Source organism: Megascapheus bottae, chromosome 8 (assembly GCF_031878675.1).
Source record: "Megascapheus bottae isolate mThoBot1 chromosome 8, mThoBot2.hap1, whole genome shotgun sequence".
NCBI classification, from domain to species: Eukaryota; Metazoa; Chordata; class Mammalia; order Rodentia; family Geomyidae; genus Megascapheus; species Megascapheus bottae.
The window spans coordinates 48,810,923-48,837,584 of record NC_143516.1 but is presented as its reverse complement, the minus strand read 5'-3'; the positions used below and the strand labels follow the sequence as shown (position 1 = coordinate 48,837,584).

General features: G+C 35.3%; 1 pseudogene; it reads left to right on the top strand.

Annotated features, from left to right (window-relative positions):
• The window catches only part of LOC150059916 (importin subunit alpha-1-like), a 94,261-nt pseudogene extending 68,329 nt beyond the window's left edge, over positions 1-25,932 (top strand).
• Positions 25,933-26,662: the final 730 nt, after the last annotated feature.

Here is a 26,662-nt window from a genome sequence, read left to right as displayed (position 1 = left end):
GTGGTGATTTGAATAGCAAGTCTCACTAAGGTGGTTTTCCTCTACCACTGGGTTTATATATGTGAAGCCTGCTGCCATGAAATTTATCGATTTCTGTCAGGTTACTACAGATGGTTTCATCATTCAAGGATGCTACATTACTCAAGTCATCTATCTACATTGGATGATAGGAATCATGGGGAAAATCTCTATTTCTTGGACAGTTAAAATGGATTAAAACTGTATGTGATCCAGGTGCAGGCATTTTTGGGGTAATTACACATGCAGGTAAGTTTGAGTATGCTAACGTAGGTATAATACAGAGTACCCTGAACATAGGCTAAATTAGGCTTTGATGCTTTTAGCCTTGTTTCTTACATCTACTTGTTTACAGAAAAACAAACACAATCGATCTACCACAAACAGGTCTCCTAATAATAAATAATGAGAATTAATTCTCTGAAACTTTGAAAATAAGAGGTCAAGCCTAAAGCTTCCTTTCCAAGAATTTATTTATATAGGCAACATACTTTATATAGGAAACAATTACTATAGAATTTTCTAATAAATTGTATGTGGAAAACAATCTTTTCCTATCAATAACTCTAGTCTGTGTATTATTTACCAAAAATATTATGCTTGTGTGCATTGACTATCTCTTTCCAAAACTGGAATAGAGGCCTCCATTGCTCTAGTAAGAGTTCATTCTCTCTGAAATGATTATATATCTGCCACAGCTGTATATCCAGACCACTTTGCATTCTGAGTATGAACTGAATTTTGATCCACAATAATAGTGTAAAAAGCCTGAGTTCAACGTTGTAACAAGTTGTCAAACTACTTTCCAAATCAATGACTAATGAGAGTTTTTCCACCTCGCCAAAGTTATTTTGTATTGTCAGTCTTTGGTTTTTAGCAGTTCTGACAGTGCATAGTGATTACCCGTTATTATTCTATTTCCTTAGTAATTACTAGATTTAAAATTTTAAAGTACTTCACAGATAATAGTATATGCTTTTTTCTATTAAAATTTGATTGCCTCTGGTTACTAATTATGAATATTCATTTAAATTCCCTAATAAAAGTCCTCTGACTATTTGCATATGTATGTATTTATGTGAATGTGTGTATGTGTGGAGAGAGCAAGATAAGAGATTTGCACAATATGGATTGACTTCTCATTTTCTTAATGATTCTTGGAGGGCCAAAAGTTTTCTTGTGACATTTAAACTATGATATGTAAGAATTGCCTCAACTTTATGAACACTTTGTCCTAGAAGTTTTATAGCTTAAATTTTCATGTTTATATCTGTAATCTATTTCTGTTAACATATGTAATACTAGGTAGTGATCAGAATATTTTCTACATGGATCTGATTTCAAGTTGTTTCTATAACTTTTTTCCTTTAAATGAAATATTTTTTCTACCAAATTACCTTCATACTTTTGTTGAAAATCAATTCACCATCCAATTTGTTTCTATTTTTGAGCTTCTGTTTATTTCCATTGGCATATGGGTTTGTATTCAAGGCTATACACTAAAACCCTGATTATTGTAGCTTTCAAATATGTCTGTAAATTGGAAGGTATAAGTTCTCCAAGCATGTTCTTTTTCACAATTGTTTTTATTACATTAGATATTTTTATTGCATATAATTTAAATCCCTAGATCCATTTCAATAGAAGTGAGCCTGCATGTATTTGATTGGGATTTAGTTTTGCTCCATAAATCACTTAGGGGCAAATAAGTCTCTTAAAATTGTCAAGTACTCTTTAATTATTAAATCATTTTTAGCATGGACTGTATCCCTCTCTGTCTTAAGGTTTTATAGTGTTTCTGTGTCCATACTTACCCGTATTTATTGAGTACATATCTCATGGTTTTGTCCTGCTGGTGCTACTTATTTCAGTAGTATAAGAAAGCAAGGGGTGCTGGGAGTTTAGACTAGTGGTAGAGTGCTTGTCTAGCATGTACAACAACCCGGGGTTTGATTCCTCAGCACCACATACATAGAAAAAAGCTGGAAGTGGTGCTGAGGCTTAAGTGGTAGAGCTCTAGCCTTGAGAAAGACCAAGGGTAGTGCTCAGTCCCTGAGCTCAAGCCCAGGACTGGCACACACACAAAAAAGGAATGGATAGAAAGGTGTCAATGGACACAAATGAGAGATTTAATAGCAATGGAGGTACTGGATTTTTATACTTCTGAAATTCCTTGTGAAATCACATAGATGTTATTGCTGCAATTTTCCCAAAACTGATGAGGCACAAGTTCCTTGCATCCATCCCTTCATTCCTGTGGTTCTTCATCATCCTGTGATCTTTCTATGTAGTTCTAATACTTTGTCATGAGGATCACCAGACCAAAACTCACAGATATTCATTAAACTTCAGCAGTGTTGACAGGAATCAAGTAATGCATTTTAGTCCACAGAAGGTCTCTGTGCTGCCATTAAGCTTGGATCTTGCTCTGATTATTAACAGACATTTTCTGATCTCCATTGATTCATTGGATTTGTTCTTTAGGTTATCTTTATTATGTTCACATGATTTTATCTTGCTCTTTCTGTCAGGATACTTGGAATTTGTCTTTGAACTCCTCCTTTATCCATTTCATAACTTTGTTTGAATGATTTTTTTCTTTGAATCCTGTAATGGTCTCTGATTTTTAAAATTATCCATTTTTATTCTTATTATGTAGATATGACTATTGTCTCTACTTGAAGTTATGTGCTGGAAAATAAAGAAAAAACCCACCATTTCCCATCTATGAGAAAAGCTATTTTAAGATAAAAATTTGCTATTATACACATTTAGGCTGTAAAAGAACCTGAAGTTCAGTCCCCAGAGACTCATGATATTTATAGATAGTGTGAAAGGTTTCCTAAATTTCTTTTTGCTTTGGTGGAGAAACAGAAAAGGTTTTTGGGGTGGTAACTAGAAAGAAGAGTTTCTTTGCTAGGTACAAAGTGACTTTGGAGCTTCTTGCCACAGGGCAAATCAGAAAGTTTTTTTCATGATGTTCCTGACCAAAAATTCAATATGATCATGTAGAAATATCAGACAACTAAAACTGACAAACATTCTGTGAAATAAATGCTCTGTACTTTCCAATATCAGTGTCAGAAAAGATAAAGGGCTCCAGATTGATTTCACAGAAAGGACACAAAGGATTTCATTAGCAAATGTGATACAATGTAACTCAGAAGCAGATTCTTTCTGTTGTCAGGAAATATATGAAAAAGCTCTTGAAGTTTTAATAAAGTTATTAATAATTCCATAAAGTGTCACAATTAACTGATTTTGATGATTTTGTTGTGTTGGAGAATATCATTGCTTTCAAGAATTACATATTTATGTATCTTGTGTAATAGAGGATGATTATGAATTAGTTCAGAAAAGATATCAAATCTCTCTTCCCACACACAAAAGAAAATTACAAAACAAATATGTTAAAATGTTAACATTTTGACAATCTGAATGTAAATATCTGAAACTTATATGTGATTTTTTTGGTTTGCTCTAAGTCTAAAATCATGTTATAACAAAAAGTCAAAAGAGAATCTTCTCAAGGAGTGGTGTCAGGAAAATTTATGACTGTGAGAAACGAATCTGTAAAGAAGTCCCCTGAATTTAAGGAGCCAAGCAAGAGGAGCACAAACATTCACCAGTCAGTTCCGCAGAAAGGACAGGGGAGATGAGCAAGTAGAGATAACCACCAACTCACAATTAAAGGAAGATTAGGAGAATTCAGATTTTCCCTTCAACCTCAGCTAAAAAGTGGAAACTGCAAAATTCATCTACTGATATTTTGGAGATAAGAAAAGTGAAAAGGTGGAAGGGACTCCACTCAAACTTTTGAAGTACTAATATTTAACTAAAAAGAAGGTATTGACACAATAATCCAGAGTCTCATTAGGAAGAATGTTTTCCCCTTGCTCAGCTAGTAGGAAATATCTAAGGAATATTTATCTCAAATATAGAAAATGAAAAAAATGTAAGTTCTCTGCATATGATGAAACAGATTAAAATATAGTACTGTTATGCAAATTAGATCTCTGAAAACATAATCTCCTGTTCTCAGAATCACATTTTCTCTTCCTATGATCAATGTGTGTATTGACTTACTTTGACCTTCTATTTCACACTACTCTCATTCTTCAGATATTTTTTTATTACTGCTCATGTTTAAAAACAAATTTGTGCTTTAGATCAAAAAGTACCAACATGGGAGTGGCACTGTGGCTCAAGGGGTAGGGTGGCAGCCTTGAGCAGAAGAGCTCAGGGACAAAGCCCAGGCCCAGAGTTCAAGTCCCACAACCGACCAAAAAAAAAAAACATGCATAGAAAAAGCCAGGAGTGGTGCTGTGGCTCAAGTGGTAGAGCTCTAGCTTGAGAAAACCCAAGGATGGTGCTTAGGCCCTGAGTTCTAGCCTCAGGACTGACACAGAAAAAGTACCAACATGTACTTATATGAAGCAATTAAGTCTAGAAATCTTAAAATGTAAAAGGAAGACATTTAGTATTATATTGCTTAATTTTCCAAAAAGTAGATTTTAGGTACTCTTACTACACATACATAACACACACACACACACACACACACACACACACACACACACACACACACACATATGCCCACATGTAACTATATGAAATAAGGTATAAATTAATTTATTTCACTATCTACACATCATATTGATTAACCTAAGTTCCTATGAGAAAATATAATAAAACATTTCATAGATATTTTCTTTAGATCATCAATGTGGTTGTATTTTGATACTGTGTGTTACAAGCTTTATAAATAGGAACTGGAGCATGTTGAAATACAGGATTTATTTTTCTTCTTCTTCAACACAGAATTAAACATCCTCAGCCATCTCCATATGAAGAAGACCAATTCTTAAAGAGTTCAGCTTTCCCTACTTCCATTGTTTGTTGCTGATTTTTATCCAGGGAGAAAAAAATCATGGTTCCTTTTTTTTTTTTGAAATTCTGGTGTAAGGAAGAGATTAACAATATAATTGAATACATAGAGCCATCCCTCTTTCCATCCCCATATTTTTGGCCCATTCTTCTTGTAGCATGGAAATGCAGAGCTGAGATTGCATCACTCTTCTGCACAGAATGCTCTGAACTGAGGCTTTAATCATTGTCCTTTTCTGTGAGCACTTTGTCCTTGCCATGTTTGTTCCAGAAGTCCATTATCAAAAGTGTTCTTATATTCATAGTCTATTTCTTTCTTCTCTTTCTCTAATACTACCATTATTAGCAATCTAAAATCTCAAAGCAGAAATGGAAAACTATCGTATATGTACACATTAATGTAAAATTATTTCAAGAACTAGGCTATGTGTAAGTATTCAAAAACACAAGGTTAAAGTAACAACCATGATATGTTAGTATATATTTCAAAGAAATACTGCATGGCATGTTAAATCTTTTTATGCTTTTTTGTAATTAATTAACTAGATCAAAGTTCAGTATTTCCTTGGAGAATATCAAGGCTAATAAACAAAGTCATTTTAAAGATAGAGTCTACTTGTTGATTTTGGAGAACTTGCAAGACAAATAATCCTGGTGTATATCTAGAGTTAAATTACATTTTGAGGATATTATACTTAACTTATTTGTGAGTCCTTTCATCCTTATTTCATTTGCTTCAAAGATAATTTGCAACAAAAGCATGGATATATTAGATCTTGGTCTAACATTTATGTAGAGTTAAGATCTATACCTTTAAAACTAATCATACTACTTTACTTTAGGCTCTAGTTTGACCTGAAATCAAATTTATTTTCTTCATTTGTATGTTTGAATCAACTTTTTTCAGTTAGAAAAATACTTGGTATTCTGACATTGTACTGTTTGGTATATACCTATAATAACTAATAAAAGATAGTATACCCAGCTATTTAGTATGCCTAGATAGATATATTTAATATATTTATATAACCTTACATTTTTTTCAATGCAGATTCTGTTCTAAAATTTAATGCCTGAAAACAAGATGATTGGGAGGTGGTATGGGAAGGGAAAGGGGGACATGAGAAGGGGTATCAAGGTTCCAGAGGTTATATATCCATTACCTAATGAATATAACTGTAACCCCTCTATACATTATCCTGACAATAAAATACAATTAAAAATAAATAAAATAAAATTTAATACCTGAAGACAATCAAATATCTGCAAATTAAAAAAAAGAATGAACAATTATATGTTAAGTTGCTTTTCTAGTGCTCACCTACAGTTATGACCAGATACTGCTCAGTCTCACAGTAAAGAATACCATTATACATAAACCCAATTTGCCAGCAAAAGCCCAAGTTTATACCAGTTGTTTCATCTTAATTGGAAATTGTGCTTCTTTTCATATCAAGAAAAGCTTCCAATTAGAATGACAAATTATATGATCTCTTCACTTGAGGGAATTTGCTGTACTTTTCCCCAGTCCCAAGTTTCATCACAAATTATATAAGTCCTGTTGATGCCAGGCATAGGAAATGTCCTTTTATTTCCTAGTAGTTCTTTTGCTTTCATAGTCCCTGTAGACCAGATAAATGTGTAATGGCTTCTATTGTGTTTCAGGAAGCATTTTAGGTATTTAGAATGTAGAGATTTACAGAACACTGTCTCCAGATTTTGAAAAAAGAATATAAACAAGTATACTCAAAACTACATCCTCATAAATACAATGAGAAACTGTGCATTATATTATAAAGGAATACCTGTTGTCTTATGGAATAAAAAGGCAGAGAGATCAGGTGGTTGAACAATGGGTGACTGAGATGGGATCACAGGACACAGAGTGTTTAAACAGATGGGAAGGCACAGAGAAGATACAAGCATTGAAGGCAGCATCCTCTAGTGGTACAGCAATCATGACTGTAGTATTGGTGAAAGGACAAGCAATAGAATAATGGTGGGATCATATGAATAATATGAATTGAATATTGACAATGGAATAAAGGCAAAAGAAGAAAACAAAGACAATCTTTATCAACAACCAGTGCTAACAAAACTGGAAATCCATGAGCAACAAAATGAATCTAGGTACAGAGGAGATATTTTACCTCCTACAAAATTTAACTCAAAATTAATCACAGACATAAACATAATAAGAAAAACAAAAGTCCTAGATGATAATATAGCAGAAAATCTAGGCAATTAGAATCTAGATAAAATTCACGAAGGACATAATTTACAAACTGGACTTAAGTAAAATAAAATAATCTACTCTATGAAACAGTGTCTAGAAAAAGAACAGACACATACTAGGATAAAATATTGTCCAAAACAATGTCTCACAAATAATTGTTAATCTAAAATATGATAACCAACAATATATTTTTGCTTTGCAAGTCCTTTGGCTTGAAGGTAGGGCCTGGGCACTGTCCTTGAACATTCTCAAGCTTTGCCACTTGAGCCACAGTACCACTTCCAACTTTTTTGTGTGTGTATGTGATATGATGGAATCAAACCCAGGGCTTCGTGCAGGCTAGGCAAGCACTCTACAACTAGGCCACACTTCTGCTACCCCTCTCCCCAATTTTTAACATGTTAAAACATATATACATGTTGAAGCAAAATATACTACTGAAAAGAGACAGAAATAACAAATAGACATATGGGAAGATGAAAAGGTAATGGAATTCCACTGCACATCCAGTGGAATGATCACAAATGCAAAACATCAGCAACCATAAACACTGTAGGAAAATGAAGCAGCAGCAACATATATTGATGCTGGGAATTGCTCTCTATCCTCAGAGACAGAAACACGGAATGTTTTTCCAAAGTGACCCAGAAAACATGCTTCTGAGCTTTTACCTAAATGAGATGAAAATAAGTGTTCTCAAAAATACCTGGGCATGAAGGATCAGAGGTTTGATTCATAATTGGCAAGACTTGAAAGCAACCAAGATGTCTACTTTGGTCTCAATACATGTGTATTTTTTCAAATCTGTACATTGAAACTAATCAAAAATGTGAAGTATCTTATGAATGGATTCCTCATGAATGACACTGGCACCTCAAAAAGGAAGGCCTTGAAAACTTACCTTGTTAGCTTTTGCCAAGGCACACAGAAAATGCTGCCATTAACACAGGAAGTTTCCTGATTTGCACATTCCTTCATCATAGCCTTTTCATCCTTTGAAACTGTAAGAAATGAATTTATACTGTTTATATGCCACTCAATTCATGCTGTTTTTTACCATAGAATCCAACATAGATGAAGACAATAATGTACAATAAGTAAGTTGATATACTGCTATATCCATTTGATATATTATTTACTTGTGAATAAAATGAGCCATCAAATTAGAAAAAGATGTAGATGAACAATAAGCATCATTAAGTGAAAGAAATGAAGGGAATCTGAATAGACTATACACAGTATGACTCTAATGGTACAACAGCTTATAAAAGAAAAATCCATGTTTTACTAAAGGTTGACCAGTAGGCAAATATGAACAGGTAAGACAGATAAGTTTTAGGGAAGAAAATACTCTGCAGCACAAAATAATATGAATACATATCATATATATATGTGTGTGTGTGTGTGTGTGTGTGTGTGTGTGTGTGTGTGTGTGTGTCAAAACTCTTGTTGCAAACATTTAAAAGAAAGAGAGAAATTTTTCCAGGAAATAATGACTCATGTCTTTAATCTTAACTACTCAGGAGCCTGAGCCCTGGGGATAGAGGTTCAAAAGTAGCCAGGGCAGACAAATCTTGGTGAGTTTTATCTTCAACAAACTAGCACAAAAGCTAGAAGTGGAAATATGAGTGACTCACATGGAAGAACATCAACCTTGAACAAAAAAAATCAAAGCAAGAGTAAAAGGTCCTGATTTCAAATTCAAGTTTCAGTATAAAGAAACAAGAAATGAGTGGCCTAGTGGTAGAGTGCTTGCCTAGCATGAACGAACACCTGGGTTCAATTCCTCTGTACCACATACATAGAAAAAAACAGAAATGGTGCTCTGGCTCAAATTGTAGAGCTCTAGCCTTGAGAAAGCTCAAGTGCAGTGCTCAGGCTCTGAGTTCAAGCCTCAGGGCAAAAAAGAAAAGAAATGAGTGAACTTTAAACTGTAGACTTGGAATATTGCATATATGTCTATTTGTTCATTTGAATTAGGGAAGGGAAGAGAAACAACAAGATGATGAGACAAAAAAGAACGTAGGCTGAACCAATGTAAGAGTGTAATGATGATACAAGTCAATTCATTGGAAATGAAATTTGCAACTTGTGATTAGAGAATCATAATTTGAGGATAGTTCAAGCAGAAAAGTCTGTGATGTTCTTATTAGCAAGAAAGTACAAAAAAAAAGGGGGGGTGGAAGTGGAGCTGTGGCTCAAGTTGTAGACTGCTAGCCTTGAGAAAAAAAAACAAAAAACAAAAATAAAAACAGGAACCCCAAGCTCTGAGTTCTGTGAATTCAAGCCCTGGGACCAACACACCCACACCCACACCCACACCCACACACACACACACACACACACACACACACACACACACACACATTTTTTTTTTTGCCATTCCTGAGCTTGAGCTCAAGGCCTGAACACTATCCTTGGACTTTCTTAAGGCTAGAGCTCTACCACTTGAGCCTCAGCACCACTTCCGGCTTTTTTCTATGTATGTGGTACCGAGGAATCAAACCCGGGTCTTCATGCATGCTAGGCTCAAGCACTTGAACCACCGGGCCAAACTCCCGGCCCCAACACACACATTTTTTAAAAAAAAAAAACAACAACAACAACAAATAACTTGATCTTATGTGGCATATATTACACAAAAAGGAGTCAAAGATAGTCCCTAAAATTTTGAGTTGAGCAGAGTAAATAAGCCAATATTCGCTCAATTGGGAAAAATCAAGAAAGAATTAAATGGCTCTTGAAGGTGGCTACATGCCAGAAACATGGTATATTCTTATACTCATATATGTTCATATGTGCATACCAAGCAATCATCCTCTCAGGGAGTTATGTTATTAATCCCTTTATATGATAGACTAGAGTTACCCACATGACAGCCAAGTGAGGATGTAAAATAGCTTACAATGTGAATCTGAGATATGGAGGAAAATTTGAGTCACCAGCATTTAGATGGTACATAAGCATATGCTTAGATGAGCTCACCAAAAGAAATAAAAATAGCAATGAGATGAATGCCAGGGATAAGTGCTGCAGAACTCCAGAGCTTTAAAGCTGAGAAAATGTGGAATAAATAGCAAAAGAGACTCAGCTAGAGCAGTCTAAAATCCAACAGAAAAACTAGGTGGCTGACACTGGTTTATTTCAATTTCTAATACTCAGGGTTCTTTGGAGAATCAGAATCAGAACAAATTTGTGTGTGTGTGTGTGTGTGTGTGTGTGTGTGTGTGTGTGTGTGTGTGTGTGTGTGTGTGTGTGACAGAGAGAGAGGGGCCAGAGAAGGGGGAAGGATAGAGGGAGAGTGAGAGGGAGGGAGAAAGAGAGCAAAGCAGGGAGAGAATGATGTCCAGAGACAGAAATAGATTTGAGGAAATTGGAGGAAATGAAATCTTCAGGATAGACCTAAGTGGAAATCTGTTGCAGGCATTCAAGTCTGATTGTAGTTTGGCAGCAGAACTTCTGCCAGACTTTGAGGATATATGTTTTGTCTTTCAACTGATTGGATAAGGCCTACTTATAAAGGGTACTATGCTTTGCTCAATGTGCACTGATTCACGTGCTAATCTTGTCTAAAAAAAAAGTGTCTTCATAGAGACCCACGGGTGTTTCATAACCAAATATCTTAATATTGTGCCACAGCCACATGAACACACAAAAATCTCACCAGCAACAAAGCTAGTAATTTAGAATTTTTAAAATGTGTTTGTGAGTGAAAGAGACAGACAGACCAACAGAGACATAGTCACAAGAGTGAAAGAAACAATAATGGGTAAACAACGAGACGATATGAGGACGTGTGTGTGTGTGTGTGTGTGTGTGTGACAATCAAGGGGCTTGGACTCAGCCCGGGTTTTATCCTTGAGCTATTTTGTCCAAGGGTAATCCTTTGCCACTTGAACCACAGCTCTACTGTCTTTGTGGTGGTTAATTAAAAATTCTAGCAGATTTCCCTGGGCTGTCTTTGAACTGTAATGTTTATATTTCATCCTTACTGGTAGCTAGGATTACAGGCATGAGCCACTAATGCCTGACCATGGAGAAATAATCATAAGATGCAAACTGACTTATCAAAATAATACCAGTAAGGATCACAAATCACAGGGAGGATGTATTTAACTAGAGAGAATTCAAAGAATAGCAGAACTATTTGATACAATAAATTCTTCCATGAGAATGATTTTCTTCCTAAAATGAAATGAATGGTACAGGAGCTTAAATAAATGGCAAGGTCAAGAGACATTTTATATTTTAATAAGGGACAAGTAACAACACCTTTGCTAATAAGAATGTCCTACAGAAGGAGAAATTAAGATCTGAATAATTAGAAGGAAAGAACTTCAGCATACATGTGAAAATGAGCAGAAAGTTGAAGGTAAGGGCATGCAAGCACATCAATGTGAGATCAAGGGGTAGAAGGCTGGACGTTATGTTCTGATTCTATCAGGAGGGATTATTTCTATCAGGGAGTCAGGTTAAAGAGGAAACCTACTGTCTCATTGTCTTTCAGTCTTTTCTTTCTCATTAAGATGAAGGCAAAAGGAGTATTCTGTCTTAGAAGTGAAAAATAGTTACTTTATTGTAGCAGATATGTCCTCAAGAGCTTCAAAGTATGAATATGTAATGTTATTATTATTGATGGCACACAGGAATTAATGTTTCTTGAATTTGTAATTAAAACTGGGGTCCGGGAGTTTGTCCTAGTGGTAGAGTGCTTGCCTAGCATGCAAAAAGACCTGGGTTCGATTCCTCCATACCACATATATAGAAAAAAAGCCGTAAGTGGTGCTGAGGCCCAAGTGGTAGAGCTCTAGGCTTGAGAAATCCCAAGGACAGTGCTCAGGTCCTGAGTTCAATCCCAGATCTGGCAAAACACACACATACACACACACACACACAAAAAAAAAAAAAACTGGTATTCTATGAAAGAAAACTGGTAGACGTGTTAATAATGTACACTTTCACTTTTTCTTTGCTCAGCACAGTATTAAATAACAATTAAAAATAATATGATAATTGCTAGGCATGGTGGCTCACACCACTTTAGCTACTCAGTATGCTGAGATCTAAGGATTGAGGTTCAAAGCCAGCCAGGCACTAAAATGTCCATGAGACTCTTACTTCCAATGAAACACCAGAAAACCAGAAGTGGTGCTGTTGCTCAAGGGGTAGGGCTGTAGCTTTGAGCTGAAAGCTCAGGGACAGTGCTCAGGCCCAGAGTTCAAGTCCCATAACTGACAAAAGAAAAATTAAAAATAAGTAACTAAATAACATGATATATTGTAAAAGATTACAGAAGTAAATAGCTTTATGTTTTAATAACATTGATGGTATTTTTTCCACATCTTTAAACATGAGGCTCAATATTTTCTTTTTGAACCAGGTTTTGCCAGCCATCCAACCAGCCTTCAAAGTGTAACCAAGTCCTGCGCTGAGAGTGATGATGAGGGCTGCAGATTTGAAAATTTAAGAGAAAGGGAACTGAGAAGGTGTCTGAAGACAACCAGTGGAGGAATGGGTAAGGATGGCAAAATAATGTGATTACTGGGCACCACCAGAGGACAATTTGTGGCTAATGAGCATATTTATGAAGAGTGGTTAGTCAGCACAATTATGTACTTTTTCCTAAATATATTTATTCATGTAGCTGCAAACAAAGGGCAAAAGACTGGGTATTTATAAAAGAGAATACATTGATTCTAATAACTGATCATGGGATTTGTTTTGCAGGGAGAAGAAGCCTGCATTTACAAGGTCCTAGGAATATGGAGATGTCACTGAATAAATTATGCCCTGAGTTTTGGAGGATTGTTGGAGTTGAGGTACTACAGATATTTAGGAAGAAAATTTGGAGCGATAATGTTGAAATTATGGAGGGTGACGATAGCAGTAGTTGGTTACAGCTCCAGAATACAATCATGGGAATACATGGTTGTGGTCGAGTTCAAGAGATCATGATGTGGAGAGAGTTAAATATTAGAAGAATCTTCATGAAGAGCAAATTATTAAAGTAATATTAGAAATGATGTTAAAAATGATCATTGGTGCAGTGCTGAGACACAGAAGAGTGACTACAGGAAGTAAAAGAAGTCTGTGACAGGCAGAGATGATAATAAGTGTGTGACCTGAAAATAGGAAGTTGAAATTGAGGAAATCCATGGAAGTAACCAGGATCAAAGGAGAAATAGACTTATCTGGAAAGGATGTGATCAGAGGCACTCTACCACTAGGCCAAACTCCCGGCCCCATAAGAAATCATTTTTATATACTATAAATTCAGTTTTCAAATATGTTATTTGTATCTATGTCTGTCAGAGTTATTAGTTTCTGAGTTTATTGTGGTATCCTTCACTATTTCTGGTTATCAGTGTAATGTTGACCTTTGTAAAGTAAATTTGAAAATAATCATTAAAATGTTGTTAGCTTGAGTTTATCCAAAACACTTAGTATAATATATAATTTTTATAGATACTTGATATAATATTACTAATCATGCTATTTGATTTTTGGTTTTTTTGATTGGAGTTGTATATCATTGATTCAGATTGGAGTTGTATATTATTGATTCAATTGACATTATCAGATTTTCTATATTGTCCTGATTCAGAAACTTTGTTTCTAGAAGTGCATCTATTTCTTCTCAGTTAGCCAATGCATTGATGATGGTATATGTTAGTTTCTGTTAGTTTCTAAGTTCAAGTAATAAGGTCCAATACAGAAGTAGATATTTCAAAAAGAAAGAATTTCACACTGATTTTAGATTTGAGTCATTGGTTTTCAGGTATGTGAAGAATGTAATCTGAAGGTGGGTTTTTGAAGTGGTTGTTGAATTAATGCAAAAGTTTAATAGGAATGAACTACCACAGCTAATGAGGATAAGATAATGAGCTAGCTATCTGTCCTTCATACAGAGGCTACGTGTTACAAGAGAAAACTAGTCAGTCAGTGGTATAACTCAGAATTTGAACTCTAGAGTTCTACATTTGGCTTTTTGCTGTCAGCTGTCATGTAGGTCCTGGTGCGTTTGTGTGTGTGTGTGTGTGTGTGTGTGTGTGTGTGTGTGTGTGTGTGTGTGTGTGTGTGTGTTTGTGTGTCTATGAGAGAGACATACACACACAGAGAAAGAGACAGAGACAGACAGACAAACAGACAAAGGACAGAGTGACAAAGAGAAACAGAAGGAAAGCCCTGAATTTTCTAGGATCTCTATGAAGTCCAGAAAGATTTAGGACTGGGGCTTCAGGTATTCTTTCAAGCCTCTACTCCAAATCCTCCCTGGACACATGCTTCCATCCTTCTTAGTATATTTCTCCCAGATGATACCTCAGTGATCGTCAATGAGATACTATAAAAGAACACACTTTTCTAGTTGGTTTTTAGTGCTGGTTCTGAACTTGCTTTATTATATTTGTGAGATGAATGTACACAATATTTAGGCCTTCTACAATGACATATTATATATAAAGAGTGTATATGTGGACCTCAAGTACACATACACTTGTTTAATAACCCTCAAAGCAGCCAAAGCTATCATTCTGAGACAATCTCAAAATATTCTTTCTTATACTATATTAATTTTTGAGCACTGGTCTTATCTTGTCCATTTAATTTATCAGAACAAATCTTAGCCTCTTTTGTCTAAGTGAGAGCCCAACAAAGACAATGGCTGGGAGACCAAGCCAGATTGCCAGACATCAAGAAGTGCTGACATAAGGAAGATTCCAGGGATTTGATGTATGTGGAAGTGTGGTAATCCAATCTCAGATTAAGTCAAGTGCATTCAAAAGCTTTTCCAACTGTGAAAGTTTCCCTAACTAATTCTCTCAACAGGCTCACCTCAGGAAATTAACACATCCCCAGGACCAATTGAAGTTCTCATCAATTAAGCTAATTGACACAGCAGGTTTAAACTATTTCCCAATTGTGAATGTAAAGCACTTGTTCCACAAACAAAGTCTACTTAAATCTTATGAATGCCTTCTCTATTCAATGAGTTGAAGACTGAAACTGACATTTATGCATAAACTTTAATAGTACCAAACTCATCCTCCACTTAAGCTGCTCCTGTGCTGTGGGAAGGGCATTCGTATTCACTGAAGTTTATAATTTTATGTTTGAAAGTTTAAAATAGGGAGGTTTGTGTGCTTTCTTTAAGTAAATTAGTGTTCTGGTGAAGTTGTTTTCAGGCTTTTGAATTTTGCTTATTTTATTAAGTGAGAAATGGAAAGTAATTATTCCCTAATATGGTACTCAGGTAATGTCATGTTCTTTTTTATTCATCAAACTTAAAGTTCTTTTGATCAAATTTAAGAAAAATGAACCAGCAGAGAGGGTTTAACAGCTTTTCTGAAATCACTTTTAAAGTAAAGATGTTTAGTATAAACCATATGGAAGCTTTCAAGTGTCACTTATTGACAAGTCTAGATGTGTATCTCCTTGTAAGATATCTTTTTCTTATTTTCTAATGCAATTCTGTATGCTATGCCTGACATTGGGAAATTTATTTAACTTCCCTGAGTCTGATTTCTTGTTAGTAAGATGTGCTTAGTAATATCACCTCTTTGAGAGGATTCTTGTGAAAATTAAATAAAAGGAAAATCTATAACAGTTTTACTGTCTTTTCTTGTCTCCATGAGCACTGAATATATTTGAACGACTCCTGTAGGACAAAAAAAAAAACATGGGAAAAATAAGAGAGAGGAAATGTTATTCAAGGAATAGGAAATATTATAATCCAAAAATAGAAAAATAGAACTTTTACAAGTATGGTGAATGACACGAAGATGTTGAACCAGAACAAATACAATTTTTAGAAAATAGATGCCTCTGAGATGTCTAAAGACATAGTTACTATCTGAAGTTTGAGTTTTGTTTCATGATAGCTTCCATTTGCTTTCACGTTTAATTTCTAGATTTTTTATATTAGAAATTTAAATTTATTTTCAACTGAGACATAAAAATATAAAAGCAGGACTAGACTTGTAAGGTTCCATGTGACATTGTAAAATGCTTAAATCTAGTTAAACATGTTTATGTCCTAAATATTTATCATTTCTTTGGTAAAATAATTCAAATTCCTCTGAATAACTTTATTAAGGTTCTTTGGGAGTGATTTGCTACTGACTTTTAAAAAATTCATTATATATTCTGGGTGTGAAATCTGGTAATGTTAAGTAATATTACAAGAGAAAATTCAGATTTACCTGAAGAAAAAAAGTGTGCATTGTAATTTTTTGAAATTAGATAATGGTGTCTGTTGAGCTAGACACTCTCAGTTCATCTACGGCCATATAAAGAGACTCGAGTTATAAAAAAAACTCACAATACAGAGTCCTGTGCTTTCACATGGGAGTATTTGAAGGTGTCAGAGGAAATTATTTTACAAATTCACTAAATTAATTACAAGTAGTGGCTCCAATTCCAGCACCTTGATAATATACATTCTGAATGATATTGGCTTTGTGTAATGTCATTACACTGTAAGGTCTTCTGTTGATATTTATTAATAAATCAAGAAAATGGAAGATAATGGTCTATATCTTTGATATGAACTCTACCTTGCCAGTGCTGGAATTACAAGCATGTTCTACCATGACAGGCTTGACAAGTTGTAATAGTTTCTATCGTGGGAAACAAAGAAAACAGGACAAAAATGCTAATTTCTTGGTTTTGATATTTCCCTGTGAAATCTTTGAAGAATGCCATACCAACATATCAAAAACCATTGTTCCTGTGGTTTATTTCTTTGCTAATGCATATCTTTGCTCTGGCAGAATTTACTGAGAAGACGTCTTTCTTGAGTTGAGGTCAGTTGTATTATTCTTTGTTAAAAGCAGTTGACTCTACTTATGTGCATTTATTTCTGAGTTATCTATTTTGTTCCACTGATTTATATCTTCTTAAATGCATCAATACAATACAGTTCTTATTTTAAGTGTAAATTAGTTGTTTGAAGTTAGTTCTATTTTCTTTCCATATATTCATGTAATATACTTTGATTTTATTTACCCTTTCTATTATTAATGTCTCTGTCTCTGCCATTTTCCTTTCTCTTCTGTCTCTTAAGTTGTTCCCTTTTATATTATGACTTAGGGGATTTTTTCCCTTGCTTCCACAGATGAGAGAAAATATGTCAAACATTTTGTTGCGCTATTTTTAAAATGTGTACATCATTTTCTTCTGATTTTTAGTTCTGGCCTCCTTAGGTGTTGTATTTTTAATTTTCAAACTAGAGGTATACATCTGGAGTGATGCTTCCAAGGTAATGGTTTATACTTTTCATCCATGCAGCACTTCTACTATATGTACCCTGCTCACCTTTTCCATTAGAAATCCCTTCTAGCTCCCACAAAAGTCATTATTTTTGTTGTTGTTTGTTTTTTCTTCATGCTGGCACTGCAGCTTAAACTTAGGGCCTGAGCTTCATTTGCTCAAGTATAGTGCTCTACCACTGGAACCTCAATTCTACTTCTGTCTTTCTGGTAGTTTAATGGAGTGTCTCATGGACTTTCTTCCCAAGCCTCTGATCCTCAGATCAGGGCGCCTCCTGGTTTGGATTTCAAATGCAAGCCACCGCCATGCCTGGCTGTCATTAATTTTTTGATCCTAGATTCATAATATGAAATTGAAAATGAGAGATTTGAATGTTTCCATCTGGTTTATATTGCTAACTCTATTGATCTACTCATTTTTCGGCAAATGCAATAATTTTCTTACTATTTCTGGCTGAATAACATAGTATATGCTTGAAACATTACTTTCCTAAGCTGTATGCTGGGTTTTTTGTTTGTTTGTTTGTTTGTTTGCCAGTCCTGGGCTTGAACTCAGGGCCTGAGCACTGTCCTTGAGCTTTCTCAAGGCTAGAGCTCTACCACTAGAGCCACAGCACTACTTCCAGCTTTTTTCAATGTATGTGGTACCGAGGAATTGAACCCGGGTCTTCGTGCACGCTAGGCAAGCACTTTATCACTAGGCTAAACTCCCGACTCCTTTATGCCGGTTTGTTTCTTTTTTTAGTTATTGAATACTGATTATTAATCACTTTACAGATTGTATATGTGTGTGACAATTGAGAAATGGTCACAACTGAGAAATTGTCCCTTGTGTGAACTTTATTTTATTAATTCAAATCTCTGAATCACACTCTTGTAAACTTTGATGTTGGTCTTTTTTTTTTTTTCCTGTGTTGGCAGGAAATACTTGAAAGCTTCAGTTTCTCAGCTCTTCCCAGAGGCCACAGATATGCAAATCTCAGACAGCAGGAATGACTTTCTACCTCTACCTCCTGTCCATGGTCTGGGGTTGCCATGGAACTCCCTCCCTGTTGTTTTTTTTGTTTTGTTTTGTTTTTTTTTTCCAGTCCTAGGGCTTGAACTCAGGGCCTGAACACTGTCGTCCCTGGGCTTTCTTCAAAGCTATCACTCTACCACTTGAGCCACAGCACCATCTCTGGCTTTTTTCTATGGACGTGGTACCGAGGTATCGAACCCAGGTCTTCGTGCGTGCTAGACAAGCCACTCTACCACTAGGCCAAACTCTCGGCAGAACTCCCTTCTTTTTATTAGTGAGCAGAGTTAGCATATGTCTCACCCTCACTCTTCACCTTCCTGGAAGGTAGAAGTCACTCTCCAGTGGAAGTGCACATCCAATCAAACTTCACCCTACTGACAGACAAAGCCTCATACAGAATTTTGACATTACTGTTGGCTTTCTTAGGGAATCTATCCAAAATGACTTCTTTCCCTATTTAGCTTTTCCTACCTTTTAAATTCTCTTATGAATAATTTGTTCATCCTCTATAAAATATTAGTGATATGTTTGCCCTTATTTAATAATGTTAACTTACCACTACTAAGGATATTATATATTTCCTATGTGAATAAATAAATACTATAAAATACTTACCATAATGACTGGCAAGGTGCTGACTAAAGGTCAAAAATGCATGCAATCATTATAATAAGCAGTTTAAAATGATATTTAATAGAGTGTGTTATATTAGTTATAGAAATAACTATTGACTTTCTTTAGTAAATAAAAAATAAAGCTGTATTTTAAGAATACAGAGGTTAAACGACAGGGGCAAAAAGAAGGATTTAACCCTAAGACCCCACAAGAAATCATTTTGTCAACAATATTTTAAATAGAGTTTTTGTTATATCTAAATGCTTTTTATAATTATACTTTTTCTCATTTATAAATATTTATGCGAGATTGTCAAATATGTAGGCATAAGCACTAAGGCAATTAGACATTTTAAAACCTAATTCCTTCTTTGGCTCTTCTCTTTCTTAAAAATAGAGCCAGCTGTAGGTCAGTTTCCAGATTAGGGGTGGGGGGGGTAGAGTTCATCCAACAGGTGATGGCATTCCCGCGACTGAGTGACCCTGAAGGCATGGGATCCAAACTCTATTCACTTTGCAGGAGGAAACATAGAGAAAATGTGACACTGCCCACAGAGGACAAGTCACTGAAAGTGAAAACAAAAAACCTTTATAAAAGAAACTGTTTAACTGAAACAAGGCTGGAACTTTGGATTTAAGATAGATTTTCTAAATATTGATTTGTCCCTAATTTTTACTTAATTAGAAATAACATGAACATAGAAGAACTTCTTATTATAAGGAGCAATATCGTTCTCAAATAGTTTAGACCACAGGTACACAAGAAAAGAAATATTGTAACCTCACAGTATTATCAAGAAATAGATTTTTTCTGTGAAAACAATGAAATTTAAAAGATTCATATTCGATAAACATTGCCTTCAATAAAGGAGGATGGTTAGATGAAATTTAGAGTATCCTATGGTTGACCTCATTTTCCCTATTTCAGTTTTATCTTTTGCAATCCACTCTTCATAGGCCTACAATTTTTCATCTCCATTCTTCTACATATAAAACCTTACCATATAAAATCATAAAAAGATTTGCAATGAATCTGTGGAACTGGGTATATCAGAATCATATACTTTTACTGGTCCTTAAATGCTATATGTTAACTAGAGTTCTAGAGAGTTTTGAATAGACATCTACAGTTCAGATTATATTTGAAAGCATTTCTATATAAGCAAGGACTTATTTTTACCTATCACATAAGATTTTTAATATTTATATTTTGATATATATACATGTACATATATATACATGTATATGCATATATATGTATTTACATATATACATATAATTGAGTGTGTGTGCACACGCACTCACATACATGCGTGTACTGGGCTGAAACTCAAGATCTCAACCTCTCACTTTTTTTCTTAGAGCAAGGTCAGCACTTCCACCTTCACTTCCAGGCTATAATTGGTTAATTAGAGATAAGAGTATTTCAGATTGATCTGCCCTGGCTAGTTTGGAACTGTGATCTTACACTCAGCTTATTGAATAACTGTGATTACAGGCATGAGCCACTGGCACATAGCTTATATAAAGTAAGCATATCTAGTTCTTCAAACATTTTACTGATTTTTGGTAACTTTTAAAACATTATTTAGATTTTTCTTTGAAATCCGTATGTAATGGAGTTTCCTCCTTATCATTATTATTACTTGTAATCACTCCATTTTTCCCGAGATAAGAACAGAACACATTTCTTTTCTGTAACTGTGACTAGTATCTATTGACCACAGTTTCTCCATTTCTGTTTTTGTGGAAAGAGATCTCATAAGGAAGGGTTTGGACTCTTCAACTTGCTTACAATTTGGAGTGATTTATCTCCCATCCCAAATAGAGGCTTGCTTTTCAACCTGATTTTAGCTCTCAAATGTTTATTATTTTGCCTTCTGGATAGCAGAACATGCTATTGTACATGTATTGTAAGCCCATAAAGTCACCCATATGGAAATTCAATCTAACCTAGAAATCTAACCTAATTTGAAGATTAGTCAGAAGATTATCCACAAATTGGTAGCATGCATCATGACACCAATGAGTACTTAAGAAATTTTTGTCATAGGGGACACAAATTAAAAGAATGTGGATTACACCACTGAAGGATGCATCAAGATTTAGACTCCTTCAGTTTAAATTTGCCATTTATCACTTTGCAGTAAGAGGTATGCATAACTATTTCCCATATTTTTTTTAATTTTCACTGTGGGCCATAAATTACAAAATACAATGACCAATATTCTCAACTAGACAAAACATGTTCAGAGATATCTTTGAGCCAACAATCACCAACTTCAACAAGGATCCCTTTTTTTCAATAGAATATATCCCCTTAGTTATTTTTTTATTCAAAAGCTTGACCAGAGACCACCTTTTCCAAAACATCCTGAGGAAGATAGGGTTATCACCCTATCATTTCCCCCGTTTATGTTCTATCAAAATTAGTGCTATGTAATTCATATAGATTGATTAATTCCAAATTGATGACCATTTCATCTTCCTATCTGCTTGTGAGCCCCAAAGTTGCAAATACATTTCCACTATCTATATTGAAATAAAAGCATGAAATAAATAAATTGAAAATTACCAAGTATTGGTAGATGCTATAGAGAAAATCAAATTAAGCAATGGTGGCTCCAGTATTTAATCCTGGATACTCAGGAGGCTGAACTCTGAGGGCTGTGGTTTGAAGGCAGCCCAAACAGACAAATCTAAGTCACTCTTATTTCCAACTAATCAGCAAACATTGTGAACTGACAACCTGACTCAAGTGATAGCATGTGAGCTGGGAGTGAAAAATATTAAACAACAGATGGAGCAAAGGCCCTAAATTCAAGGCTCAGAATAAAGAAAAAAATACTTAAGAACAAAGGAAGAAAATCAAGAAAGAGAAAAAAAGAAAGAAAAAATTAGGCTATTTGATCTTCAACAAGAATTGGCATGTGATAATGTTATAGTCCTATAGCACTAAATGAAAAGAAAATTCAAAAGTGGGGATTAGAGCAGTCCAGGACTTAATATAATAATCTTTCAACACGTTTGCCTTCCTTAAAATTGATTTTAATTTGCTCTTTGTATTTCAGTAAAGGCAATCTTACTAGAATTTAAATCTAAAATTATTGTTATTTTACAATAAGCCTTGGTAGTTATCATTGATAAAACTGAATGTGGGGCTGGGAGTTTGGCCTAGTGGTTAAAGTGCTTACCTAGCATGCATGAAGACCCGGGTTCGATTCCTCGGTACCACATACATAGAAAAAAGCCGGAAGTGGTGCTGAGGCTCAAGTGGTAGAGCTCTAGCCTTGAGAAAGTCCAAGGACAGTGCTCAGGCCCTGTGCTCAAGCCCAGGACTGGCAAAAAAAAAAAAACTGAATGTGCTTTATAGACGCATGTATGGTGCATATTTTATTCTCAATTTTGCCACTTCTATCTTCTGGTTATTCTAGTAACTATATTGAGTACTTATGATTGTCCACAAATGGTTGAAATTTTTTATGCAGAGTGCTTTACATTTTATTTTTATTATTTATTTATTTACTCATTATCATTAAGTATTGTACAAAGAAACTTCAAATCAACATTTCAATATATGAATACATTGCATCTTGATCTATATCAAACCATTCCAACATCCTTCTATTTATTTCAAGAACTGCTAACCCCTCAAGTCATCTGGTTCCATTTCAACATGTGAATGTTATTACTATTTTCCCATAGTTAAATCAACCCAGATGTCCGTAAGCAGATGAATGGATCAAGAAAATGGGGGGCCGGGAGTTTGGCCTACTAGTAGAGTGCTTGCCTAGCATGCAAGAAGATCTGGGTTCGATTCTTCGGTACCACATACATAGAAAAAAGCTGGAAATGGTGCTGAGGCTCAAGTGGTAGACCTCTAACCTTGAGAAAGTCCGAGGACAGTGCTCAGGCCCTGAACTCAAGCCCAGGACTGGCAAAAAAAAAGAAGAAAATGGAAAATGGGATATATATATATATATAATGGAATTGTATGCTTCTATCAGAAAGGAGGTCTATGTTTAGTTTTTTGAGGAATGGCCATTCTGCTTTCCTGAATGGTTGAACAAGTTTACACTCCCACCAACAGTGTAGTAATGTTTCCTTTTGGCCACATCCCCATCTGCAGCTGTTACTGTTAGTTTGTTTGATAACGGCCACTCTAACCGGAGTGAGATAGTGAGGTAGAATCTCAAAGTTTTTTGATTTGTATTTCTTTTATGGCCAGAGATGTTGAACATCTCTTCGTATGTCTACAGAGCATTCTTTTTTTTTTTCTTTTTGGTTGTGCGGCTTGAACTCTGGTCCTGGGCACTGTACCTGAGTTCTTCAGTGCTACAATTCTACCTGTTGAGCCACAGCCCCACTTCCCTTTTTATAGTGGTTAATTGGAGATAAGAGTGTCACGGTCTTTTGTGTCCAGACTGGTTTTGAACCACAATTCAGATCTCAGCCTCCTCAGTAGCTAGGATTACAGGCTTTTGAGTCACCCCACCCAGCTCATTCTTATTTCTTCGATTTTGTAGGTAAGTTTACCTGATTTGGGGAGAGAAGAGGAATCACTGGATAGGTTGGATGGGGGCTGAGTCAATTCAGCAGTGATACTCACTAGACACCATGCAGTAAATGAACTTACAACTTTATAGAAAGGACAGGGAGGGGGAAAAAACTGGGAACAAATGAGGGATGGCTGACATTGTTCAAAGAGAAATGTACTCTTTACCTGACTTATATGTCTACAACCCTCTGTATATCACCTTTACAATAAAATATAAAATTTAAACAAATTAAATGTTACCTAAACCATGATACAGGTTATCCTCATTAATTCCTATGTGAGATGATCATTTTAAATGTAATTCTGTGATAAAGTTTAAATACTCTTCCATAATATATATTTATGGAAATTAATGTTTTCTGCTGATGAAGAACTTGAAAAGTTTTTCTCCAGTTTTGTGGATTGTCTCTTGATTCTGGAAATGTTTTCTGCTTTTTGTGTTTATCCCAAATACTTAATTTTTTATAAGGCTGTTCTGAGTGGAATAGATTTCTTTGCTTTGTTTTCTGCCTGTTTTTAGTAGACAGAAAACCTGCTGATTTGGTAAGTTGACTTTATGGCCCAGTATACCACATCTGGGCCTGTAGCCAAAGGAATGTAAGTCAATGTAGAAAATAGATACTTAGACATCTATGCTTATAGTAGCACTATTTTAAATGGCCAAGGTAATGGGAAAAGGCTAGACCCCCAAAAACTGATGCTTGGATAAGAATATATGGTACACAAATACCATGGAATAATATTCCACCATAAAAAGTGCAATTATGTCATTTGCAAAAAAATAAAAGTAATTTGAGATCATCATGTGACGTAAGTCAATCTCTGAAAAAAATGTAACATTTTCACAATAGACAATATCCATATTAAATCAAAAGACTGTAGAAGAGTGAATGCTTGGGGTAGGAAGAAACCACTGTATTGGATGAGAGAGAAAAGAATAGATTATAGAAGTGATTGAAATATACACATACACATATGTGTGTATATATTATATACGTTATATACTTACATATGTCATCTATATGACAAGAGCAAATTGAAATGAAATCTACAAAAAATGTATTCTTTCAAAAGGGGAAGGAAGGCCCACCATCCCCTGGCTGAACCGCACTAGACGTTTCAAGGACAGTCGTGAACCCCACACCACCTCTTGAGGAAGCCTCAGCCCCATCTTCTGCTTCTAGCTCTCTCCCTTTGACTCAACCACGTCCACCAATGAGAAGCTAATTCACCAGGTTCCCGTCTGAACAGATTCAAGGACGAGGGCAAAGACAGCACCGACATGAGCCGGCACCAGAGAGAAGTTCAAGGGGAATTGAGGAAAGATGACAAGATGATGAAAAGGAGAAAAGTAAGCTTCTTTCCTGATGCTGTCACCTCTCCACTGCAGGAGAACCGCATAGTCAGGGTTCTGTGCATTGGGCTGAAGATATTGTCAAAGGCATAAATAGCAACAATGTGGAAAGCCAGCTCCATGCCACTCAGACCGCTCCAAAACTGTTTTTTTTGTTGTTCCATCTAGAGGTTTTAGGTTTTTTTTTATTGTAATGTATAGAGGGTTTACAGTTATTTTCGCCAGATGGTAGATGCATTACTTCTCACATATTCTCATGTTTTTGTCCCCATTTCCCTTCCCCATACCCTCCCAATCATCTTGTTTTCCCCCCTTCCCTTTCCTATTTCAAATAAACAAACGTAGATACAATATACCAGGTAACAAGTTAGATACAGTAACAATATAAGATTATCCAAAGGGCAACAAAAGAGAAAAGAAATAACATCGTACATTAAAAACAACAATCACACAAGATAAAACTTTTGTTTCCATATCCTAGAGATCCTTTCATTTAGCCTCATCCTGTCTGGCCTTATGTACCTACGTTTTAAGCTATTGTAATCCTCTGCCAGGAGAGTCCTAGGTGTGTGCTAATTATTCTTTCTAGAGAAAAATAGCCCCCCGTAGATAGCATCATCCGTACTGGTTTGATCCCCAAATTTGTGTCTTTTTTGGACAGCACTGATTATGGGCCCATTCCATTTGAATCTGCTTGGGCTCTCATTAACATTGCTTCTGGAACGTCGGAACAGACCAAAGCTGTGGTGGATGGAGGTGCCATCCCAGCGTTCATTGTTCTGTTGGCATCGCCCCATGCTCACATCAGTGAGCAGGCTGTGTGGGCCCTAGAAACATTGCAGGTGATGGTTCAGATTTCCGAGATTTGGTTACCAAGTATGCTGTGATCTACCCACTGTTAGCTCTCCTTGCAGTTCCGGATATGTCGGCCTTAACTCGTGGTTCCTGGACACTGTCTCTGAATTTTAATTATTTTTAGTGATTGAAGTGAAAATCAGAGTAGAAATTTAAAGCAAGGTTGAAAAGATACATAAATTTAGCAGAATATTATGGGCTTAAACAATTCTACTTTCTACATAAGGAATTCATTGTAGCATTTATTTACAGTAATGAAGGCAATGTAAACACTTTTATTGTCTCAAGACTCTTATTGCAATGATTTTTCTAAGATTTGAATTCCTTCATAATTTTATGTTTTACACATTCAGAAAATCTCATCAACGTTTATTTTCTGCTCACAAAGCATAATGTGGACACAGAGGATGTAAAATGAACCACCATAAAATGTATTCCAAAATTGGGAATTACAAAATATAGATGATTTTTGAAATGCTAGCTATAAATTTTCACTCAGAGAAAATTTATGATTTTTTCTTATACTATCCAATTGATCTATTACATTTATGGAAATTGGAAATCATGTAGTTGTTTAATAGTTAAATTTCCTAAATTTTTCTTTGTTTCTTAGGTTATAATTAATCTAAAATATATTAATTTGATTTTCTATTTTATTGACTGTATCAACCAGACATGATTGATCTAAAACTTGTGTGTCTGTGTGTGTGTGTCTGTGCATGTGTATATGTGTGTGTGTGCCAATAGTGGGATTTGACTGAATTACCTAGGCATTATTTCTTAGCTTTTTCACTCAAGGCTATTACGTTACCATTTGAGTCATATATGTTCTCTTCCAGCTTTATGGTGGTTAG